Genomic DNA, 16,992 nt, shown 5'->3' with positions numbered 1-16,992 from the left:
AAGCGACCTTAGCCTTTCCCTGTCAGAGGCTTCTCCTCACTTGTCATCTGTACATAGGAGCAGTAATGGTGGCAGCATTCGCCAAAGTGCAGTGTTCTAGTCTGTTTCTCCATTGCCGTGGCAAAACACTCTGACCAATACTAACTTGCGGAGGAAAGGGTTGATTTGACTCACATCCCCTGGGTCACAGTTCATCACTGAGGGAGCCCAAGGTAGGAACTCAGGGCAGGAATCTGGAGGCAAGAGCTGAAGCAGAGGCCATGGAAGAATGCTGCTTACTGGCTTGCTCCCATGTCCATACTCAGCCTGCTTTCTTATACAAGACCACCTGCCCAGGGGTGGCACCACCCACACTAGGCTGGGCCCTCCTACATCACTCAATAATCAAGAAGATGCCCCACAGACATGGCCACAGGCCAGTCCAATGGAGGCAATTCAACTGAGGCTCCCTCTACCCAGGTGTGTCAAGTTGACAACTAAAGCTATCCAGCACATTCTTGCACCCCAAGTGTGCTAAGAAACACCTTTTGCATACTTGCAAGACCCTGGGAAGACCTTAACTATTTTGTTTTGTCTTTTTGAGACAAGGTCTCCCTATAGCCCCAGCTGTCCTGGAACTCACTATGTAGACCAGGGTAGCCTTGAACTTAACAGAGATCCACCTGCCTCTGCCTCCTAGTGTTGGCATTAAAGCCATATGCCACTGTGCCTGGCTCTTAACTGTTTTTACAGGTGAAGAAATTGAGAATCAGAGAGTCTTAACTGGCTCATGGTCACACTGCTGGGAAGTGGCAGAGCTGGGAAGGCAGTCCATGTCTGCCAGTCCAAATGTATGCCGAGTTTTCTTTTTGAGTAAATTCTATTCTCACACATTTCAAAGTTTGCACAGTTCAAAACAGGGGCCTTCTATCTACCTACATGTTTCCTGGAGAACCCAGTGCTCTTATTTTCTGGGTGTCTCTCTAGATATTTTTCTATACACATGCAGATATACACAGCTCCCTGTGAGTTTGCCCTGCCTCATTGGAGCACACACCCTGTCCTGCATCTTGTTCTTTGCACTGAACAGTGTATCTCAGAGTTGTTCTGCAGCAGTGCGTTTGGAATCATGCCATCCTTTTATGGCCTCACATTAGAACCCTGATGGATCTATCATACTTTATTTCCCAGTCCTCTAATGATGGACATCTGTTTCCTACCTTCAGAGAACATTAATAATGCTGCAAAAATTGTTTTGCGTGTATTATTTCACACACGTATATGTGGACTCCACCCTCTTAAATTCTGCACCTTGTTTGCTCCTTTGTTTTGTTGTTCATTCTCAAAGGTTCTAAGGACAGAGACTAGTAGTACTGATCCCCTCCTATAGGAGTGTGGCATCAAAGAGATGGGGAGAAGGCATGGGGGGAGTCTGGCTTTCTCCAAGCTTCTGGTTGGGTTCTGGGACTCATATAAACCACATTCTCCCTCTCACCATTCTGTTCCCTTCAAGTTTTCCCCTCTGTCAGTCTCCTTTTGGGCAGTTTCTGAACCTGAGGTTTGAAGACAGTAACAGACAGCATAGGAGAGTGCCCTCTTGTGGACCTGTAAGGCCCAGTGTTCTTGCCTGGGTCTTCCCAGCTGAGGAGGGCAGTCTTAGAATCACCTTTTCCTAATATTCTAAAGACAGAAATTAAAAGTCCTCTCAAATCCTGCCACCTCTTACTAGAGAGTGGAGGTCTAATCTGGGAGCCATCCTGTGTCCCCAACTTTAAGATATGAAATCAACAGGAGATTCAGAATTGGAAGAATATGATCTTAAGACCAAAAAATAAAACTGGAGGGTAGTATTGGAGATGGAGGAATGGATCCACAAAAATGCGATGGAGGGGCTGATGAGATGACTGAGTAAAGCACTTGCCACAAAAGCCAAATGACCTGGAGTCAATAATTGGAACCCACGTGATCTAGTTTGCTTCTCCATTGCTGTGACAAAACACTCTGGCCAATATTAACTTGGGGAGGAAAGGGTTTATTTGTCTTAGCTCTCCCTGGTCACAGTTCATCAGGAAACCCAAGGTAGGAACTTAGAGCGGGAACCTTGAGGCAGGAGCTGAAGCACAGGCCACGGAGGAAGGCTGCTTACTTACTGGCTTACTCCCCTGGCCCCTACTCAATTTGCTTTCTTATACAACATAGACCTACCTATCCAGGGGTGACACCACCCACAGTGGGCTGGGCCCTCCCACATCACTCAATAATCAAGAAGATGCCCCACAGACATGACCACAGGCCAGTCCAATGGAGGCAATTCTCCAACTGAGGCTCCCTCAACTCTGGTGTCAAGTTGACGCTAAAGCTATCCAGTGCGCCACATAAAGGTGGAAGGAGAGAACCAACTCCAGAAAGTTGTCCTCTGACCTCCACATGCACACATCTTGCACACATAATAGTAAATTTAAAATTTTTTAGAGGCTAAAAAATAGCTCAGCACTTGCTGTTCTTGCACAAGGCAAGGTTCAGCTCCCAGCATCCACAAGGTGGCCAGCAACCATCTATAACTCCAGTTCCAGGGACTCCAAACCCTCTTCTGGCCTCTGAAGGTACTGCACGAATGTGGTACAATTACATACATGCAGACAAAAGGCTGATATACATAAAATACAAATAAATACGATATAAAAACATTTTAATATAAACCAGTAGTGGTAGTGCACACCTTTAATCTCTGCACTCAGGAGGCAAAGGCAGGCATATCTCTGTGAGATCAAGGCCAGCCTGGTCTACATAGTGAGCTCCAGCCCAGCTGGGGCTTCAAGGAGACTTGAAAAAAAATTTTTTTTAATGTGATGAGCATTCTTCATCCTCATCTCCAAAGTAAGGAAATTTAAAAGATCATTCTTTCAGCACTCTGTAGGGGCATAGACCTCTGTGAGTTTCTAGACACTTCATCCTCACCTGCAGCCCCCTCTGCAACTGAGACACTGATATTCAAATTGGCACCAAGGCAAGTGGGGCTTAAACCTAGTCATGCTGGGCAGAGCTAGGCCTGGGGATGAGGTAGCCCTGCAGTGCCTCATTATTTGGGAAAGATAGCAAACTGGACTCGGCTTAGTAAGGCCTAGTGCATCTGACTAGCCAGAACAGACAGTGCCCCTGGCTGCCATCTGGCCCTGGTTCTTCTCCCAGCCTATCTGCTAATCAATGGCAATGACCATACCAAGTACACTTATCTATTTCATGAGCCAGGGCTCTGGGTCCCTCACTTCTAAAACTATGGGTCCTCACTTGGGAAATGTGGCTAGGTTGTAATTTGTATGGCCAGAGTCATGAGAGAGGAGAAGACAGGAGTAAACCTGGTACTGGGGGCTTTCATAAGTGAGGAGTGCTACAGACAGGCTCTATGATAACCTCCATTGACCCCTGCTTCTTTCAGAGTCTCCATCCCTTTGTAGAATCACCTCTCCTTGTGTGGTCTGTCCCTAGCCACTAACAGCTAATGAATAGACTATGGCAAAGTGATGAGATGTTACTTCATAAATGAGGTCGCTTTGTGATGCTTTTTCCACTTTGCTTGCTCTCTCAGGCCATGCTTACCTGTTCTGATGAATCCAGCTGCCATGCTGTTAGTGGCCCTGTGAAGAGGCTAACATGCCAAGAGACTGAGGGAGGCTACAGGTTCCCAGCCTGTGAGGAACTGGGCCCTCAGTCCTACACTCACAAGGAACCAAATCCTGCCAGTGACTCCATTGATGGTCTTGGAGGTGTAGTCTTCACCAGTCTGAGGTGATGATGCTGTGATGATATCACTATAAGACCTGAAGGCCAAGTGCCAGCTTTGCTCCCCCAGCCCCCAAGGATACTGACTCACAGAAATTGTGAGAAAATAGTTGTTGCTTTAAGCTGCTCCATTGCAGAGTGATTTGTTATGCAACAGTGGATAAGGAACACAAAGAATGCCCTTCCTAAAATCTTTCTCCTTACTAGTTAGTGACTTCCCCAGCTGATTGGAAGAGTCCTAGCCAAATTCATCCTGGGGTTTGAGACACAGGATTGCATTCAAAATGCTTCTGGAAAAGAAGTTGTCTGTGAAAGAGCATCTTCCCTTACAAGCTTTCTTTGTTTTTGTTTTTATTATTTTTATTTATGTGTGTGCCTATGTTGAGTTTATATGTTCCACGTGCATGCAGGTTCCCTTACAACTTTTTTTTTTTTTTTTGTCTTTTTTGAGACGGGTCTCTCTGTAGCCCCAGCTGCCCTGGAACTCACTATGTAGACCAGGCTGGCCTCGAACTCACAAAGATCCGCCTGCCTCCGCGTGCGCCACCATGCCCGGCTCCCTTACAACTTTTAACCTGTGTCTTGCAATTTTTGTTTTTTTGAGACAAAGTTTCAATATGCAGCCTAGGCTAGCCTCAAATTCATGGAGACATTCCTGTCTCAGCCTTCTGAGGACTGGGATTACAGGAGCACACCACTACACCTAGATCCTTTGGTTCTCATTTTAAGCCACTCTTTCTTTTCCTTCTGCACCTCTGGTGAGGAGATGTAATAAAGTCTCCCACTGTTGTCAGCACAGACTTGTATGTTCATCTGGGTCACTCCAGAAGATAGCTTCCCATCTCTTTAAGGGATCTCACTGGGGACTCATGAAAGGAGTTTCATTCATGCATTCAGCCTGTGTTTTCAGCTAGACCATCCGGACACACCCTCCCAAGCCACAGAATCCTTCCAGCATCTTCCTGTAATATGATGGCCGAGAAGCTGACAAAAACAAAACTTAATTTGATTAATTTGGAGTGTATCCTTGGCACTCAGTAAAGTACTTGATGCATAATATAATAGGCATTATTTGGGAAGCATTTGCCAGATCTTCAGTGGAAAATATTCCAGACAAGGTAAAACTTGTGCTGAGTGATTGAAGTGGGTAAAGGGAGGCAAGCTAACTACCCAGGATCCTCCAGCCTCACCTAAGGAAACAAATGAGAAATCCCAGACACTGCTTCAACAGACCCTCTCTGTAGCTACCTTGGTAGTGAGAAGCTGTAAAGTTCTTTTTACATGTGAGATGAGCTTTTACAACAACCTGAGCCAATAACTTTATTACTATATATCTTTAGATCATATTTTTTTCTTACGATCACCATTTTACTGAAGAAGAGGTAAAGGGACCAAAAGGTAAGTGACTTGCCTAAAGGTAGATACCCTCCAGGCAGCAGAGTTAAGAGTTTGACCTGGGGTTGGAGAGATTGCTCAGTGGTTAAGAGCATTTGCTGCTCCTGCAGAGGACCTGGGTACAGTTCCCAGCACCTACATGTTTGTATGCTGAGAAGTTAATGTCTGTAACTCAAGTTCTAGGGGATTCAATGCCTCTTGGGCATTGTACCCATGTGGTACACTTACATACATACAGGCAAAACATTCATATATATGTATATGCACATATATATAATAGCAATAAATAAATCAAAAAAAGTTTTTAAGGAGGTTGACCTTGGGGGCTGGAGAGAGGGCTCAGCGGTTAAGAGCACTGGCTGCTCTTGCAGAGGACCTAGGTTCGATTCCCAGCACCCACATGGTGGCTAACAACTGTCCCTAACTCCAGTTTCAGGGGATCCAGTGCCCTCTTCTGACCTCCACAGGAAATGCATGACATGGGTGCACTTACATACATGCAGGCAACACACTCATTAAATAAAAATAGTAAATAAAATATTAACAACGAAAAAATAGAGTTTGACCTGGACCTATTGATCAACTATTGCCTGATTTCCACCCACCACATAAACTCAGAATTTAGTAAGATCGCTTCCTTCACGGCCTCCCTAAATGGACCCAGAACTGAAAGGGCCAGGTACCCCTCAGTCAAGGACGCCTCAATGACTGAATGTCCACAGCTCAGAACTTGACAGAAATAAAGATAAGCACAGGTCAGGAACCACGAGGGCTGCTGTGCTGTGCAAAGCCCAAGTGAGGCTTCCCAGAGTGTCAACCATCCTGAGAGAGAGCAGCCCAGACTCAAGAATAGCAGAAAGAAGACACTGCAGACACCCCTGGAAAACATCCTGTGAGTGCAGATGGAGATGGCTAAAGAGCTACCCTGCATGTCAGTTAGCGTTTAATTACAGGCCACAGAGACCACCTAGCTAAGCACAGAGACTCAGTCATGTACCAAGTGATACTTCATGCTCCTTCCTCTCCCCAGTCGACTGAGCTCTAAATCCAAGTCTTGCAACCTGAACAAACAACCTGGCACCCTAGCTACAAGGAAGTCCGGGAATTGTAGTTTTTAAGTTTTCTAACCCTTCAGTCAGGAGCACACACTAGAAGGTTGGACGAATTCCGATGGACTGGTTCATGGTTTTCACACTTCTAACTGATGGTGGGAGTTCGCCTCTCTTTCTTCCCAGGAACCCCATGCACTGAAACCAGCTAGCCCACCTCAGAACCCCCCCCCCGTGTCTTCCCCAGCTCCAATGCTAACTTGTCTCTGGAAAAAAGACCTTATGAATCCCACTCACTATAAAGATATCTTTTGTTTCTTTTCTTCCTCCTCTTCTTCCTTCTCATCCTTCTCCTCTTGTCCCTCTTCCTCTTCTTCCTCCTCCTCCTCTTCTTCTTCATCTTCTTTGATCTGTGTTTGTAGGTACACAGGCATGTGTGCTTGAGACCAGAAGTTGATGTCAGATGTCTTCTTTGATCACTCTCCACTTCCATATTGAGGCAGGGACTCTCACTTAAATCCAGAGCTCACTGATTCGGCTAGCTCCCGGGGATTCCATCTCTGCCTGCTGTGTACTGGATTACAGGTCCACCACAGATTACAGGCCTACTATTCCCACATCTGGGGATCTGAACTCTGGTCTTCAGGCTTGCATAGCAAGTGCTTTACCCAACAAAACATCTCTCAGCCCTACAATATAGTTTATCAGTTCTGGTCAAATATGGCCTTGGCTGAGGATGTAGCTCAGTCAGTGGAATAGAATGCTTGCCTGGGTTTGATCAAGAGAGAGAGAGAGAGAAGGAGGGAGGGAAGGAAGGAGGGAAGGAAATAACCTTGTTTTCCAGGTAAAATCAGTATTTAGTAATTCTCACTATGCCTGTCTCTGAAATGCCAAAATCAAGTCTTGAATTGGGGGGGGGGGGTCATTGTTACTCCTGTCTCTCAGTATTTTCACCAAAATTTTTGTCCTTGCCCAACAGAGCCCAGTTGGAAGAGCCTTGAAAGGGCCCCAAATAAGAATCTTGACTCACAGTTTCTCAGAGGATCCCTCTCAACTGCAACCAGATTTGGGAGTCTTTCTTCTTGGGTCTTCCGTGTTTTGTCTTCTGGAAGTCTGAGTACTGCTCCATGTGAGTTGTGTTCCTACTTTCCCTTGTCCTGAGACAAAATTGAGCTCTGTGAATGGTAGAAGAAGCCCAGTGACAGCCATTAAGTACCACTGACTTAACCCTGAGAGACACAAGGGTATAAAGTTGGTTATGACTCAACAGGTGGCCTCCAGGGGCGCATAGTCTGCAGAAAGAAGATACAGAAATGAGCACTCATAAAACTCCACAGTGAGTGTGGTGAGAGAAGAAAACCTGGAGCATTTTGGAGCATAGAGAAATCCTAATTCTGACGCTAGGTAGATGGCTCAGTCAGTAAAGCATTTGCTTTGCAAGAACAGTAAGTTTGCTCCCAAGAACCTATGGGAAAAAACAGATATGGTAGAATGCCCTCTCCTTGAACCAGGAAGGTGGAGCTAGGCAGATCCCGGGGCTCAACGGCTAGCTACCCAACCTACCTGGAGAGGTCTAGACTAGTAAGAGATCTTGTCAGGAAGGAAGGAAGGAGGGAGGGAGGGAGGGAGGGGGGAAGGAAGGAAGGAAGGAAGAAAGGAAGGAAGGAAGGAAGGAAGGAAGGAAGGAAGGCCAGGTGTGGTGGCATATACCTTTAGTTCTAGCACTCAGGAGGCAAGTGGATCTCTTTGGGTTTGAGGCCAACCTCATCTAAATAGTGAGTTCTACTGGGACTAGAGAGATGGCTCAACAGTTAAGAGCACTGACTGATCTTCTGGAGAACCCGGGTTCAGTTCCCAGCACCCACATAGCAGCTAATATTCATCCATAACTCCAGTTCCAGGGGGATCCAACACCTCTTCTGACCTCTGCAGGCCTTGCACAACATGGATGCACTTACATACATGCAGGCAATACACTCATACACATAAAAAATAAAAATAATAAATAATTTTAAATAGCAAGTTCCAGGTCTACACACACACACACATACATACATACACACACACACACACACACACACACACACACACACACATACACACACACAAAGGTAGATATCACCTGAAGAATGACACTGGAGCTTTTCCTCTGACTGTTACATGTGCATGTGAGTGCGTGCATGCACATACACCACACACACACCAAGAAAGTTCTGCCCAAGAGAAGGAAGCTATCTGAGAAGCTAAGAGTTTATTTGATCCCACTAAATAGAAGGCATTTCTGACAGGAAATACCATACATAGGGCCAGATTACGAGGGAACACAGAACATTCTGGGAACAGCCGTTTGGAACAGAACTCCCTGTGTGAGAGGAAGACAAGAAACACCGAAAGGTTTTATCTTCATTGACATAGAAAGAAGTCCAAGACAAGTCATCAAGTGAATGCAGCAAGTCGCATGTCATCAAGTGGATGCAGCAAGTTGCATGGGGGTGTGCATGGTGTGATCCTGTTACACCTGATCCAAGGACATACCTGCATCTGAACACCTGCTGTGAAAGTCTGCAGACAGAAAGAATGTTCATACAGTTGGGCATGGGAGTACACACCTGTGATCCCGCAGGAGGGACACACATTCCATGTCAGCCTGGGCTACATGGTAAGACACACACACACACACACACACACACACACACACACGTACACACCACTAACAATTGGTGCTTCTGGGGTGATTAGACAGAAAAGCAGAGAAGAGAAAAGAGAGGGGAAAGAGGAACATGTCCCCCTTTGACTCCACATGACTTTATATTGCTTGTGTTTGCATCCCTTAGAGTATGACAGATTCAAATAATTTAATGAAAGTAGTAACACAATCATCCTTGCCTTGCAAAATATTTCCTTTATGACATTTGGGGAATAATTGCAATATGGCTGAATATGAGAAGTTATTGAACAAATGTTCTTAATTTTAGTACCATATGAAAAGGTTCTTGGTTTTCAGAGGAAAATATGATATTTGACACAGAGGGTTCTTAAGCCCGAGTGAGATTCAACAAAAGCTAAAACCATGCATTTACCTGTCCTGCAGCTGTGTGGATTTCTCCAGCAGTGCTCTGTGGCCTGAGGAGAGAAGGCTTGAGATAGCAACGAAGTTCCAAGACCACAATCCATGGGTCAGATGAAGGGACTGGCTATGGCTGGTAAGGAGTTCTAGGCTATATGGAGAAGGAAGGGAAAGTCAGGAAGTTCCTGACTCTAGTTATGATTCTCTCTCTCTCTCTCTCTCTCTCTCTCTCTCTCTCTTTCTCTCTCTGTATTCTCCCCCATTTGAACACCATTCCTGTTTGACTGTATTACTTGTAGGGAGGCAGAATCTTGTCTGCCACATAAGCAAAGGCCTTGTCTCTTCTCCTTACCCCACCATCAGCAGACTGATACTCAAGTCTAGCTAATTACTACACTTGAACAAGATGACTCAAGAACACAGGCAGCTGAAAAGAAAATACCCGAAGAGGAGTGATGGGCTTGAGGACTCAGTGCCCACAGAATTGAGTGCTCGGTAGAAAAGGCATCACCAGTGACTCCCAGTAAAATATTCTCTAAATTCTCTCTCGCTCTTTTTTTTTTTTTTTTTTTTTTTTTTTTTTTTTTTTTTTGAGACAGGGACAGGGAGGGTCTCACTATGTAGCCCTGGCTGGCCTGGAACTCACAGAGATCTGTTTATCTCCGCTTCCCAAGTGCTAGGATTAAAGACATGCGCCACCATACCTAGCTCCAGCCAGGATGTTCTGTGGTTTGACCTTGGCTACCTGGCTGCCTTGCTCCTAGTTCTGCATGCTCGTTCTTTGGCAGTTACACAGATTCTTTGGCTTACTTAACATCCTTCCAGAAAACTTTTTTTACTTTTTTATCTTTAGGGTGGTCAGTGTTAATATTTGTACTTGCTGCCAAGAATGTTAAGTGGTATATAAATTGTACCAAATGATGGCAGGCCAAAGATTATCTGAAAACTGAGGGAAAGTAGAATTGTTTATATGACTTAGTTAGGGCTGTAGGACTACGGGCTTTCAGGGATGCTTGAATCCCATGGATATTCAGTGGCCTGTCCATTTGATGCAAACCAACTAATTGAATTATTGTCCCTGGTCATCTAGAATAAATGATTCCCTGAAGGGAAAGCTTTGGGAGACTATGGAAAGGTGTGTCTACTACCAGGCATCTTATAAAAATTAAAAGACACGCTCCAGTTCTAAATTCTCAGCTCAATAAATTAAATACATGGACTTTCTATTGTTGCCGAAAATTTCCTATCAGTTATTTTATGAGGAACCGAATAAACAAAAGCCAAGCTCAAAGTTTTATCCACTCACAGTTCTCGAGCTGTGTTTAACCAAACCAGAGTCCTATGACCTTAAGATGCTGATTGGGGGTGCTGGAGAGATGGCTTAGTAGTTAAGAACACTGGTTGTTCTTGCAGAAGACCCGGGTTCGAATCCCAGAACCCATATGGCAGCTAATAACTGTCCGTAACTCCAGTTCCAGGGGATCAGACAGCCTCTTCTGTCCTCCATGGGATTGCACGACACAGGCGCACTTACATACATGCAGGCAATACACTCATACACATAAAATAAAAATTTAAAAAAAAAGATGCTGATTGGGAAAAAGCAGAGCCTCAATGAGAATTGAGACATGGCTATGAAGGGGACATTCAGAAGATTCAGGCTAGCTTAAGCCCCAGCTACCATCTAGCTCCTATTTTGAGTTGAATTATCACGCTTATCTGATAATATCTCTGGTCTGATGGTGTTTGACTTTTTCTGGAGCTATTTTGCAAGAAGACTTCATTTACCTTCACACCCCACCTTCATACCCAATATTTTCTCCAACTATATATAACCCCAGAATGTCTACTGAGGAAGAAAATAGGCTTCCAATCAAAACAATTAAGAACTGGAAATCTGGGGGATATGAGAGTGTTCCCACAAGGAAAGAGTGATAAATTTTAGTCTTGGTTGGATTTAATATGTGGGAGCACTAATCAAAGATTCTGAGATCCAGGGCTGGAAAGATGGCTCAGTGGTTAAGAGCACTTGTTGCTCTTGCAGAGGACCCAGGTTTGGTTCCCAGAACCCACCTGGGGGCTAACAATCATCTGTAACTCCAGTTCCAGGGGATCTCATGTCCTCTTCCGTCCTCCGCAGGCATTGCATACAAATGGTGCACTTACATGCATTCAGGCAAAACGCTCATAAGCATGAAATAAATATAAATATATAAAAAATTTTAAAAGAACAGTGATTAAAAAAATGATTCTGAGCTCACTGTTCCTACTGGAACAGTGGGGTGTGGTTCTGTTTGGAGAAACAGATAGTAGAACTTGAGCTCAGTGATCTAGGGCTTACCTAGTTTGCTATGAGGTTCTGCCTTCATTCCCCAGGAGCTCAAAGGAAAAAGACAATACCCTGAACTCTCCAACTACTCAGACTAGAACATCAGCTTCCCAGTCTTTGATAGGCTTTCTTATATCACTAAATTCAGCCTGACTTAAACTTCTTATGTCAGGAGTCCAAAGACCTTCTAAAGATAAGAACATCAGAGATTTAGCTTATGTTCATTTACAATGGACTACCCAATCATTATGTCCTTAGAGAGAATCCCAGGTGTTTCTTTCCCCAATATTTAAAAAGATACTTTGGTCAAGGTAATGACAATCACTAAAACATGCTTTAGTAGACTGTTTTCTGTAGACTAGAGATTTGGGGCAAGGAAGTGGAAGGAAATGTATAAAGACTCTTTGAGGAAGGACATAGAATATGCTGTATAAATGATCAGTCAGTCTCATACTTAAAAGTAACTAAGCAGGGCTGGAGAGATGGCTCAGTGGTTAAGAGCACTGACTGCTCTTGCAGAGGACCTGGGTTTGATTCCCAGCAACCACATGATGGCTAAGAACTGTCCTTAACTCCAGTTCCAGAGGACTCTGACACCCTCTTCTGACCTCCAAGGCTTTGCAAGACAGGTATACTCACATACATGTAGGCAATATACTCATACACATAAAAACTAAAAAAAAAATAAAGTAACTAAGCAACAAGAGATCCCATTCTGGAGCTCAGAGCTCAGTCTTCCCTTGGTATTGTCAGGGTCTGTTCATTGTATTCCTGAGCAAATGGCCCCAAGGTCAAGGTGAAAAGCACACATGAACTTAACATCTCACCTACAGTTAGTTCCCTTTGGTGCACTGTGCTCACTAAGACCTGTTGTCAGAACAACTGCATATGACTACCACATCCAGAGTGACCCAGAGATCTGGAGGCCACCCTACACTGCTTACCTCCAATGACATATGAGGGCAGCGGTGGTGGGAGTGTCTGCTCTCCCAAGAGGAGCAGTCAGGTTGGGATGTCTCTTCCTTCAGGATTCTAGAACAACAGCCGAGACCAGTTGAGAAGACTGTGCCCTTAGTTCCTCCCTCTGGGAATGTGCCCTTGTGCCTTCCTCCTGGATGGGCCTTGTCTCCTTGCCTTCTTAGCAGACCAGATGTCTCCTGCCCTTGTCCTGATCCTAATCTTTTGTTTTATTTATTTGTTTATTTACTTTTATTTATTTATTTATTTTTGGTCTTTTTGAGATAGGGTCTCCCAGTAGACCCAGATGGCCCAGAACTCACTATGGAAACCAGGCTGGCCTTGAACTCAGAGAGATCCACCTACCTCTGCCTCCTGAGAGAGCTGGGATTAAAGGGGTGGACCATTATGTCTGTCTCCTAATCCTAATCTTTTAGGAATGCTGCTGGCTAAACCAAGTGATGCAAATTTAGTAAGAGGTAAAACCGGCTAATTTCATTGAGGGTCCTGGGACTGTTATCTTTGGAGCAGGTACTGCCTTCCCTAAGTTCTCTTGGAACCACTCAGGGTGAGGGAATGCTGTAGGACCCGAGGGAGGAGCTTTCAATGGTACACACTTTGCTCTCAGAGTCCAAGGTGAAGTGTGTGTTCCATCTTCCAGGTTCTCACCTGAACCCTGGGCCCTCTCCTCCCATAGCAGGGTGAATACTGACCTAGAGGACTTCTCCCCTTCACCATCTTCTGTGGCTTCCAAACACTTACCTTTCTGCCACTGTGTGGGTTGGTGTTCCGGTGTGTCTGGGTGCGGGGTGCAAGGTCAGTAGACCAGATCTCTGCTCAGCAACCATAGGAGCAAACGGAACAACTTCGCCGATGTGTGGTAACAGACATGGCAACTACCTGCACAGTGGTTCTGGCTGTGCCCTGCACAGGATGAACTGAGAAGGGCTTGGTACTGTGTGTGGTGCCTGGCAGCCCTAGGGCCACCACCGCAGTCACCCATTCCCTGCGATTTCTGCAGGCACACAGAGTCCAGGAGCGCGCAGAAGTGAAGGCCCTGATCACTTTCTTGCTAGCTGGGGCCGATCCTCCAGGGAAGAGTGCAACTCCTGGACCTATATCAGGCGGTGCAGTGCATCTGAGCTAGCCCTGAAAGGCGGGATCCGCTTGCAATCCTGGGCTCCGTGGTCCGCATTGCCAAACATGGAGAAAGGAGGTTTGGCCAAATTCTCAGGTCACTCTGGCAGCCATGCAGTTAAGGGGCTCATCACATCTGCCTAGGACATCCTGGTCTTGGCAGAGTGGTGGCTCTTGGGACTGGTCGGATCCAAGCTGACTGCTATTTTCTTCCCTGGGTACCCAGACTCTTGACACCCCCAGAAAAAATAGATTTAGGGGAAGTGGTGCCAGGTGTCTCTTCCCTCCAGAACCTACTACTATTCTTCTACTCGGTTGTGGGGCAGTAGGGTGGGGGAGACTTCAAAATGAGAGCAGGCTTCTTACCTAACATGGTGCCTCCTAGGATCCTCTGCCTTCTGGGGCCTTTAAAGCTCTATGGCACATGCTTCTGGATCTTTCCTTAACCACAGTGAGTTTTCCAGCACCTTCAGGGTGGTCTAGGCAACAGTTAGGGGGAAAGCAGCCTCAATTAGAAAAGGAGAGCTTAAGTCTGGTGTCTTGGCTCACACCTTTAATCCCAACACTTGGGAGGCAGAGGCAGCTGGATCTCTGTGAGTTCAAGGCCAGCCTGGTCTACATAGCAAGTTTCAGCTGGAGCTACAGGGAGACCCTGTCTCAAAAGGCCAAAAAAAAAAAAAAAGAGTTTTCTCTAGCCCTGTACTGTCTCCAGGGCACTGCCAGACCCCCCAGGGCAGGTGCCCTTCTATGAGCGGATGCCCACAGGAGCCCTGTGAGTCCCTATGTGCAGGTGTAACTGGGAGTGGCACCTCTCTCATGATAGGAAGAGGCTGGGCTGCTCTGTGGAGGGTCAAGAAAAACCATCAGGGTAGAAGACAAGAAATTGCTTAGGGACCTTCCCCTAAACTAGAGGTCATTCTCAGTTGTAAAAGCAAAGATCCCAGCCTTTTAGGAGATCTGCTTCCTCATCAGACCTCTCACTACCTCAGTGCTCACCCACCGTCCCCCTCCACTTTATGCTAGAAACAGAGAAGCCATGTCTTCATGAAATATAGGTTATTGGATCCCAGAGGCACTAGAAATCTTGGGCACACAAAGCTGACGTGAGGCTTCTGTGATGCTAATAAATTTTTCCCTTCCTTTCCTCCTGTCTAGCTTGACAGAATTCAGCCCTTGGCAAAACACACCACCCCTGTGCTGATCAGGAAGAGTTTGAGTTAGGGTCCATGCCTGGAAAGAAGTTAGGGTCCATGCCTGAAGGCTGTGAATACAAAACTATCTATTTACAAAATAGGACTGTATCTGTGAGCTTGTGCAGTTTAGCTGGGAACAAGGGTTCTGAAACTGGTTTTCCCTTTGACAGGGATTAAAAGGTGGGAAGATAGAACAAAGAGACCTAAGCATTTCCTGTGAACCTGTGGGACTGGCCACTGAGTCTCTGTGTGGTCAGAAATGACTATAAGGCTACCTGGGCCACCTTTCCCAGGATTGGGGATATACATGAGGGAGAACTGGGGACATCAGCTCTCATTTACTTCTGGTGTTCCTAATAAAGGATTCTTAGAAAGAAAAGAGGTAAATGTGTAGAAATGGAGCACAGTTGTCCCTGTTCTAGTTTGCTTTCTGTTGCTGTGATAAAACACTGACAAAAAAAAAGTTGGAGGAGGAAAAGGTTTATCTGGCTAACATGATTAAGACACCAAGGCAAGAACCTGGAGGCAGGAGGTAAAGTTGCATACTGGCTTGCTTCCCTGGCTTGCTCAGCTACTTTTCTTTTTCTTTTACTTTTTTTAAATATTTTATTTATTTATTTTTATGTGTATGATGTATATTGCCTGAATGTATATAAGTGTACCCGTGTTGTACAATGCCCACGGAGGACAGAAGAGACTGTCGGATCCCCTGGAACTGGAGTTACAGACAGCTGTTAGCTGCCATGTGGGTGCTGGGATTCTAACCTGGGTCTTCTGCAAGAACAACCAGTGTTCTTAACCACTGAGCTATCTCTCCAGCCCCTCAGCTACTTTTCTTATATAGCCCAGGCCCACCTGCCTAGGGACAACACCACTTGAGTAGGCTGGGCCTTCTTACTTCAATTAGCAATTAAGAAAATGCCTCACAGACATGGCCACAGACAAAGCCCATGGAAAAATTCCTCTGTTGTTTCTCTTCTCAGTTTGTATCAAGTTGATAAAAAAAAAACAACCTGGAATAATCCGATTATCCTGAGAAATGCAGCACTGTGGTGTGTATGAGCACGTGAGGGTGGGTATATGGAGGTAATGAGTGGTAGGCACCATTCTACAGTAACCCTGCCCCTGCCAGGCACTGTGAGCCCTTTAGAGCTGGATGATTCCACTAAAGACCCTTCCCTCAGGTCTTCACCTCTCCCCTTCCAAGTCTGTGCCAAGTCTTACCGCACCCCCACTATCCCATCAACAGTTAGATACTTGTTTTTTTTTTTTTTGATTGTTTGTTTTGGTCTTTTTGATACTGGGTCTAACTGGCCTGGAACTCACTATGTAGACCAGGCTGGCCTTGAACTCACAGAGATTCACTGGCCTCTGCCTCCCAAGTGCTGGAATTAAAGGCGTGCAACACCACGCCTTGCTTAATAGATACCTGTAGATGAAGTGACTAGCTGACCCAAGAAGGGACTGGACTTGGAGCATCTAAATATGCATAGTTCACCTTTGAAGTGTTAGAGAGCAAAGCTTCCAGTCAGAAAGCAGCCACCAACTTCCCTCTCTGGAAACTGGCAATCTGGAAATGGAGTGGGGAGGAAGTAGGTGGAGCAAAGTCCTGGAGTTTATAGGATCTACCCCTCCCACTGCACCCTGCCCCAAAAGTAGAAAACCTTGGTCTCCTCCCTGGGGCACTCTGAGCCATTCCTGGAGTGCCTTTGAAGAGCCAACACTTTTACCTTAGTTATCTCTTTAATCCCCTCAGTAATCCAGAGAAGGGTTGGCCCTATAATATGCACGAGGAAATTGCAAGCTCCTAAAACTTAATTAACTTGCCCGAGGTTAGACAGCAGAGAAACCAGGCTCAAGTAGGCTGATATCCAAAGACACTTAAACTGTTGCCTGGGAGTGAAAGAGGGCTTTAGAAAGAGAGCAGGTGCAGGAAAGGGAATGGGGGGAGCTTTCAGAGAACTGGGAGACAGACGGAAGCTGTGAACAGGGAGTGGTGAGAGCTCAGGCATGCTAGAGAGCATGCCTTAAAAATCCTACCAGAAACAGTATCGACTATGTTCCTACTTTCCATTTCTTTAAATAAAATGGGGGCGGGAAGACCTG

The sequence above is a fragment of the Nannospalax galili genome, unplaced genomic scaffold (assembly GCF_000622305.1).
Source record: "Nannospalax galili isolate Female #2095 unplaced genomic scaffold, S.galili_v1.0 scaffold161, whole genome shotgun sequence".
In the NCBI taxonomy this organism is placed as follows: domain Eukaryota; kingdom Metazoa; phylum Chordata; class Mammalia; order Rodentia; family Spalacidae; genus Nannospalax; species Nannospalax galili.
This window is presented reverse-complemented; position numbering follows the sequence as displayed.